This window comes from Tupaia chinensis, unplaced genomic scaffold (assembly GCF_000334495.1).
Source record: "Tupaia chinensis unplaced genomic scaffold, TupChi_1.0 Scaffold000236_1, whole genome shotgun sequence".
Classification (NCBI taxonomy): Eukaryota; Metazoa; Chordata; class Mammalia; order Scandentia; family Tupaiidae; genus Tupaia; species Tupaia belangeri.
Genome location: NW_006159714.1, coordinates 797,187 through 805,105, shown reverse-complemented (window position 1 = coordinate 805,105; position 7,919 = coordinate 797,187).

Sequence of the window (7,919 nt, the reverse complement as noted above, 5' to 3'; positions counted from 1 at the left end):
AGGCTATAGCAAGGGGAAAGTGAAATGGCGAGACTCTGTCTTAAAAACAAAAACCATAAAGACTATGAGTTTATAATATTACCAATAATATTACCAATATGTCTAACTAAACATGAAATAAGACAATATTTTGTTTTTGTGATATACACAAAAAAATGACAGATGTATACTAGTTTAAATTAATATTGACAATATACAAATTCATTTTGAAGACTGGAAAAATACTATAGTAATATGATTTAACAAAAAGGATTCAACAATAATTACATCTTATACAAATATTAATAATATTTTAATTAGTTATTTAGATTTTTGACATAGAGCACATACCTTTACTGAAGAGAGACAGACAGAGAGAAAGGGAAAATGATAAATCAGCCCCTGGGGGTCGGGGAGAAGAGAATGGCCATGCCACAAACCCTTCTCCTCTATTTGCCTCTTGGGATTTTAGGCATCCATGCACATGTGCCCGGAATGTTTTTCTTATATATTTATTTTTTTATTTAACTTTATTTATCTATTTATTTAAATTTGGCCAGAGAGGGACAGAGAGAGAGAAAGAGAGAGTGAGTCACCAGGTCTGGGACTCAAACTGTGGTTGACCATATGGGAGTCCAGTGCCCTCAACCACCATGGCACCTGCTGGGCCCCAGTGTCCAAGATGTTTTTCAAGCTGCCAGGTCTGGGACTCGAAATGAGAAACTGCTGGTCATGTGCTATCCAGCCACCTTAATCGCCATGCCACCTGCTGGCCCAATAACTACTTTAACAATGTAGAAAACAAATATATTTAAATATATACATTGCTATAGGGCACATGCACTCACCAGAGAGAAAGAGAGAGACAGAAAGCAAAAAAATCACCGTCCAGCAGGGATGGCCACACCACAGTCCCTTCCCCTCCATTCTCCTCTTGGGATCTTGCATATGTGCCCACCTAAGTTTTAAGCCACCTGGTCCAGGACTCGAACTACAATCGACCATGTGGGAATCTAGTGACTGCCTTCTGCTGGCCCCTGAAATGTATGTCAGATTGTTTTTATTTTCATATTTCCCAATGTTCATTCTCAACATATTTCTCAACTTATATATAAATATTACCCTAAGAGTCAAGGATAAACTGGATGATATTCAATGAAGCTGTCTGATTACAGTTTTCTGATGGTAGCTTCTTTTTAAAGGGGACAGTATTTAAGGCACTGGTACAAATCTAGAACATATTTTGAGTGAAAATATGTGTTTGAAGAGAGCAACTTGGATATGTGAAATTTTGCTAATCACCGCCTCACTAAAATGATAAAATATTTAATACAAAGAAAAACTTTTAAATTAGTATTATGTTTTAGGTATCTTTCTGAGGACTTTTTACCTCACTGTTAAGAGCAAATTTTGATTCGGAAAAAAAAGATTAAAAGACTGAATTATTTGTAATGACCTAATGAAAATAATTATTCACTACATGATTTGGAATCAAGTAGTGGTGGGAAAAGAAATCCTATCTAGGAAGTACTTGCATCTACTGGGTAGTTTACACAGGCAGAGTTGTTAAAACCCTTCAACCAAACTCAAATCTAAGTATTTTGTGTACTTTACCGACTAAAAAAAAAAAAAACAAAAAATCTAAGGATTCAAGTTAGAATTAAATGATTTCCACAAAATGCTGCAAGTCTCCAAACCAATATTGAAGCTCAGGTTTGCTTTATTCCAAAACTTGGTAGAATTGTACCCTGTGCTGTGCTTTGAAGAGAAGTAAAAAACTTTGTCCAGATATTTCACAGGCTACTTCTCAAGGCAGTTTGAATGAATGGAGAAAAACAAACCATATAATGGGAGTTAACAGGGGTTTTTTCCAGAGGCCTAACAAAAGAAGACATTAGAGCTTGATAACAAATTGTAGTAGGTGAAATAAAAGTAGGATCCTAATGTACTTACTTGCTTATTGGTCTACTAGCCTCCACGAGATGGTAAGCTAGATTGTGAGGGACAGAGGCCTAGAGAATTATGGCCAGTACTCTCTCTTCCGTGCTTAGTTCAGAACACTTGCTAGAACAAGGCATTCAATTAATTTCCATGGCATGAACAAAACTGCAAGCAGAGACATAAAGGCCATTGGTTTGGAGAAAGTTAGTTTGTTGATAAACAGTCACAGAAAGGATAGAAACAAAGAAGTAAATAAAAGTTTTTAAAAATGTATCAGGCACCACTTATTTTAAGAAAATTGCATTTTTAATAAAATAAATAAAAATTGATCATTAATTAAATTTAAAAAATCGATGGGGATTTGCAAGAAAGCGGAATCCTGTAGTCTCAATCTCCTCCTGAGGGTGTCACATTACTGCCAACTTGTGGCCACCTGCTTGAAATTCAGAAGCAGATTTTAGAAATGAATACATATTAGAAAACTGATTATGTAAAACTAAAACTAATTAGCAAAAGCTTTACTATATAATTTATCATAAGGTTTCTAAGCATATCGAAAACTGTGAAACAGCTTAGTGGAGTGCCCATCTGTACACTTAAAGTCATAATAACAGTAATTTAGTCTTTTAAGATAATCATTTCCATAACTAGCTTTATTTTAGAATAAAATTTCAAGGTAAATTATTTAATAGCATTATCAAAATTTTAAAAGGGGAATTATACAAAATAGCACCATACTTAATATTCTATTGTGTGCGAAGCTATAAATGACCGAGGTGGTCTTGGTTTTGCTCTTCTTTATATAAACATATTTGTTTGGATATTCTACATTTTAGAAATTAAGTTGGCTTCATATTTCCGAAGTCAGTAGACAGCTAGTCACTCATGCTTTAATTTGAATTAGCCTAATAAACTTAATTAAATTTAATTTGGCTCACTGGGAGTTTTGATGAGAAAGAAATCACAATAGTGCATTATTCTTCTCTGGGTTAGATATCTCTAGATAGAATGATGTGCTGTATTTGGAGGCTCTTGGGTAACTAAATGGAAGTCCCAAACAAACATGGGGAACTGATACCAGACAAACATGAGGAACTGATACCAGGATATAAGCAAATAAGCAAGAAAAAAGGAGAGATCTAAAGAATACAATTTGCTTCTTACTTGTAATATTGCTAAGTATCATCCTATCTGTTCAGTAATGTTTATCTCTAAAATAAGTCTTTTTACTTTGAGCTCTCTCAAAAGCTCCCTGTCTCAAAAACTCCCTGTTAAGGATACTAACCTTTGGAACCAGCAGGTGGCATGGTGGTTAAGAGTGCTGGATTCCCACATGGTTGACCATGGTTTGAGTCCCAGACCTGGCGGCTTGCTTTTTCTCTCTCTCTCTCTGTCCCTTTCTGGTAAAATTAAAATTAATTAATTAATTAATTCTAAAAAAAAAATGACTAACCTTTAAAAGTAATTGAATTTGGACCAGCTTGTGTTGTGTTGGTTAAGGCAACTGGGTCCAACATGGTCAACCACACAACTCTAGTCCTGAACCCGGCAGCTTGAGAAACATGCTGAATGCATGTGTGTACATGCCCGAAATCCTAGAAAGGAAGGAGAAACGAAGAAAAAAGACATTGTAAGCTAACCATTTCCCATGGGGAAAAGGGTGTTTTCTCATTTTTCACCTCTCTCTCTCTCTTTGCAGCAAATGTATATGCCCTTTGGAAAATTACAAAAATAATTTCATATTTTTGTTGTAAAAAATCAAGTTTAAAAATCAAGGTTTCTTAGTTTCTTTCTTTCTTTTTTTTCTAAGATCCATGCCATTCAGTGAAATATTGGGTTCTCAGTGCCTAGTATCAGTTTTTATTAGGTAGACCTTGCCTTAGTGCATCATTATTGTGAATATTAAAATATGTAACAAATATGTAAAAAGAAAGTAAAGGAAACATGTTTTACACAAATCAAATTACAAATCAAGAAACGATAAAATAGAATATTTTCTTACAGAAAAGTATCTTACAGGAATATTAAATACTAATTAAATTTGACTTTTGGGGAGTATAAAATAGGAAAGTAAAAAATCTATTTACCTATGTATGACAGAGATATGCCAAATTTTCAAGTCTATTTTAAGGTCCATTGAATCATGTTTTTGGTGAGACCTAGCTGCCAAAATAAACTGCACCCTTAGACTTTTGGGTCAGGTACAACAACAGAACCGCGCTCCAAAGATAAAGGGACTGCTTCCTTTATTTCAGAACCACTTAGGGCACAGCGATTAAGGTGACCTAGGAACAGAACACGTCAAAGTCTGGCTCTCAACACACTGCTTTCATGTCATTTCTTCATTTCAGAAACTTGTATTTCCTTTTGTCTTCATGTTATTTTTGGTTTTGAATGAACAGAGAACTTTATATTACATTAGTAAAAAAGAATCAAAGACTCATAACTCAATAGTGATTCATCACCTAGAGAATTTGGAGATAGGATCTTTCCAATTTTAAATAAGTTTCTTAAAGCCCACATGAAACAAAAGAATGAATTAAAGTGATAATTTACCACATGCTTCTATCCACAGAAGCAAGGAAATTCATGAGATGTAGAGAGTAATTGTTAATATCAATTTTAAAATAGAGTAGATCATGACTTTCTCATTACCATAAAAGAACCTCAATGGTAAATAATAATCTATCCAGAACTTCAGGTTATCTTTTGATATTCACCATTTTAACTGAAATCATTTCACATTTCCAGTTATTGTTTAAAATGAGCAAAGCACCCCCTCCTTTTTTTCTTTTTCAGTTTCTGGATTATTCTGGGAAAATGAGCAATTCAACGCTTACAGTCATCACTGGTCCTTAGAAAAATTATCTGGGAGAGAAAGTTGGCATTACTTTAAAAGTGGATTGGCATAAACACTGAATGGGGGGAAAGTAAGAAAGTGGAGGTAGATATTTAACTGACAAAAAGTCAAAGTAACTTATTTATTGCAAAAAATTCAGTATTGTTTAAATGGTGATGTATAGAAGAATCCTTTTCCTCAAGGAAGTTTTTTTGAACTCTTAAAAATATGCCAGTTTCAGACTTGGCTATAACCAACAATAACTATATAATTAAGCTATAAATTATTTTTACAAACTGTTGTTTTAGGAGGGGGTGGGAAAAATTAAAAACCTTGTATTAGCTCTGGCAACCTTTGGCAAGTATATTCTGGCCTCTTCTTCAAAGTCTTGCCACTTTCTACAGATAATCATAAGAAATAAACCTTTTTTTTAATTTCTCTTTGCAAATTCTAATCAACTTGTATAGGAGGGAAAAGAACAAATACTGTATGTGAAGAGTGGAAGGTAGAAGACTTTATTACTTCAGGATATATATATATATGTGTGTATATATATATATATATATATACGTATATATATATATACACACACAGATACATATACACACACACATACACACACTAACATTACACGTGTAGATATATATATAAATAAGATAAAATCGAGGAAAGTAGAGGAATGCTCTTTCAAATATAATGCACCAGAAAGCAAAAATAATAGAGAGGGTGTTTTTGTGAGCCTGATAAGGTTTACAATATGAACACTGAAAAGTTACGTATGTGTATTATTCCCCATAGTAGGGAAACATTGATTTAATTTTTTCAAGCAGGCAACCCCCCACGACACACAAATTTTCTTTAAAGCACCCAAAAATGATATTTGAACATTATCCTCTTTCTGAATCTTTCTTGACTTCATGAGGTAGACTGTGTGACCCCTCCCACCTTGCTGTAGGCACTACCAAAAAAAAAAAAAAAAAACCGAAAGCCGCCAAAGAAGAAAACAAAACAAACAAAAATAAATAAAGTTATTCAGCCTAGCGAGGCAAGACCTTTAGATTTCTCATTTTCTTTCCCTCTTGATACTTTGGTCCCAAGAAAGAACTGCAGATCCTTATCTCCTAGCCATCCAGCGGCCCCCATCAGCTCAACAGGAAACGGTAGCAAGTGGGACAATCCTGAAGGAAGGCGTCACCCACACGTTCTAAAGTAGTTGGAAGTGCTCGCTAGGATCCGCCAGTAGTCCCCGCCAGTCAACTCCACCGCCCTTTAGAGAAGTCCCAGAAGCTGCCAAGTTTAAAGTGAAACCGGGATGGAAGCACTTTCTCTCCCCTTACCTTGGGGAGTTTGTGGGTTCAGTTCGCTGCAGGCTCTTGACTGGACTTCTCCGACACTCCAATTTTTAACTTCGGGAGACAGAAAACAACAGGGGAAGAAAAGCCTTAGTGGATACTCTCTCGGACTTCAGTGGTCTTCGCTGGTGTATTTCTGCGCAGTGTGCCTTTTGCGTTTTCGTTTTGTTTTGTTTTGGCGAGGCGTCATTCCTCGCAGTCCCTTGCTGCCTGGAGTTTGACTTTTCACCTTTTGAACTCGACCCCGGAATCACCCAGGCTCCGGCGGACAACGCCTGAGCCCCAAACCCCGCGCCACTCGCGGAGCTGAGGGAGGTTGAGCGGCGTAAAGTGCAGTCGCTGCTGCGCTTCTCTGGAATAAAGCGTCTTGAAGAGTGAAGCGGATTCTTAAACCCGGGATTGGACCAGGAGCTCAGGGGGCGGAGAGGAAGAAACAGAGGAGTGGAAGAAGGCGATGGAAGCAGTTTCCCCTTAAAGCACTCAACTTCTCGGGTTCTTCCCCGGAGGAGGCAGATGTGTGAGTCTTCCTTACGCCTGAGTGCACGTGTGCGCGCTTGTAGTGAGCTCGTGGGTGTGCGCGAGTATGCGCGCGTGTGCACCCGCAGAGCAACGGTACAGCCTGGCAGAGCTCGATTTGTAGCAAAATGCAATAGCACCCAGTCTTTGAAGGCCAAGAGCAAATGCCTTTGCCAAGTAGGCCAGGAAGAGGCCTTGGGCTGGTTTCCTTTTATACCCTCCAACTCTTCCCTTCTCTTTGAATTCAGACTGGTGTCTGGGTCAGCCAGAATCCAAGTTGAGAGGGAAGTGCACGCAGAGGCTGAAGAACACATGGTGGTGAACTCCTAAAACGAAGCGAACACGTTTTTTGGGGGGCTCGAGCGAGGGGAAAAAAAAAAAAGCAAAAAGCGTGATTTCACCCGGGGATTCCCTGAAGCATGTCTTGTTTTTACTTATTTGCTTTTCCGTGCTGCATGAACTAGGAATACGGTCAGTGAGAGAAGTGCCTGGAAGTCTTCACTGTGCCTGGAGCAAAGCCAGGCGAGGGCCGCCGGCTGCTCATTCCCCAAGGAACCCTGTCTAGCTTTCTTTCGCGTCACCACTTTCCTGTCTCAGATGTTGTGTTGGTGACTCTTGCGGCCAGGGCTGGGATATGACGACGACCGAGCTTGCTTTCACTCTTGACATACTAAAATGGTCAACTACACCGCTCATAATATCTGATCTGAACTGAACTGATCCCCAAATACAAATGTTCATTTTAGAATTAGTAAATGAACCGCCCCTCACAACTAAGGGGACACTGGAAGTCAGCCTTAGGTGACTGTGACCCCAAGTCAGTAGCTCTCCATCTCAGATTTTCCAGATGTGCTATGACTTCTCCCCTTTGGTTAGCGACAACAAGACGCGGTTGACACTTCTTTATCCTGTAACTTCCGGGAAGGAAGCGATGAACAAATCCCCCTTCTCAAGAGGCTGGGGGTGCTCCTAGAAGTTCTCCTTTATCCTCCAGGTTTTCCGCTTTTTCCCCTCCCCCTGCCTGCAACGCCCCCGCGCCTCCTCTGCCACGGGATTTGCCAGCGCTTTGCTGGCCCACTCCGCGCGCCGGGGGTGAAATAGGTTTGGAACATGTCCAGCCGGGAAGCGTGGGGCTAAGAGCATGCTCCTCCGTCCGAGGCCGGATCTTGCTTGACTCTGGGGTCTGGGCTGCACTGCCGCTCCCGTCACTGCGGCGAGGGCCGGGCTCACGGCCGCGCGCCCGCCGCCACCGCCGCCTCCATGCTGCAGCGCCCGGCGCCGTTCCTCCCGGC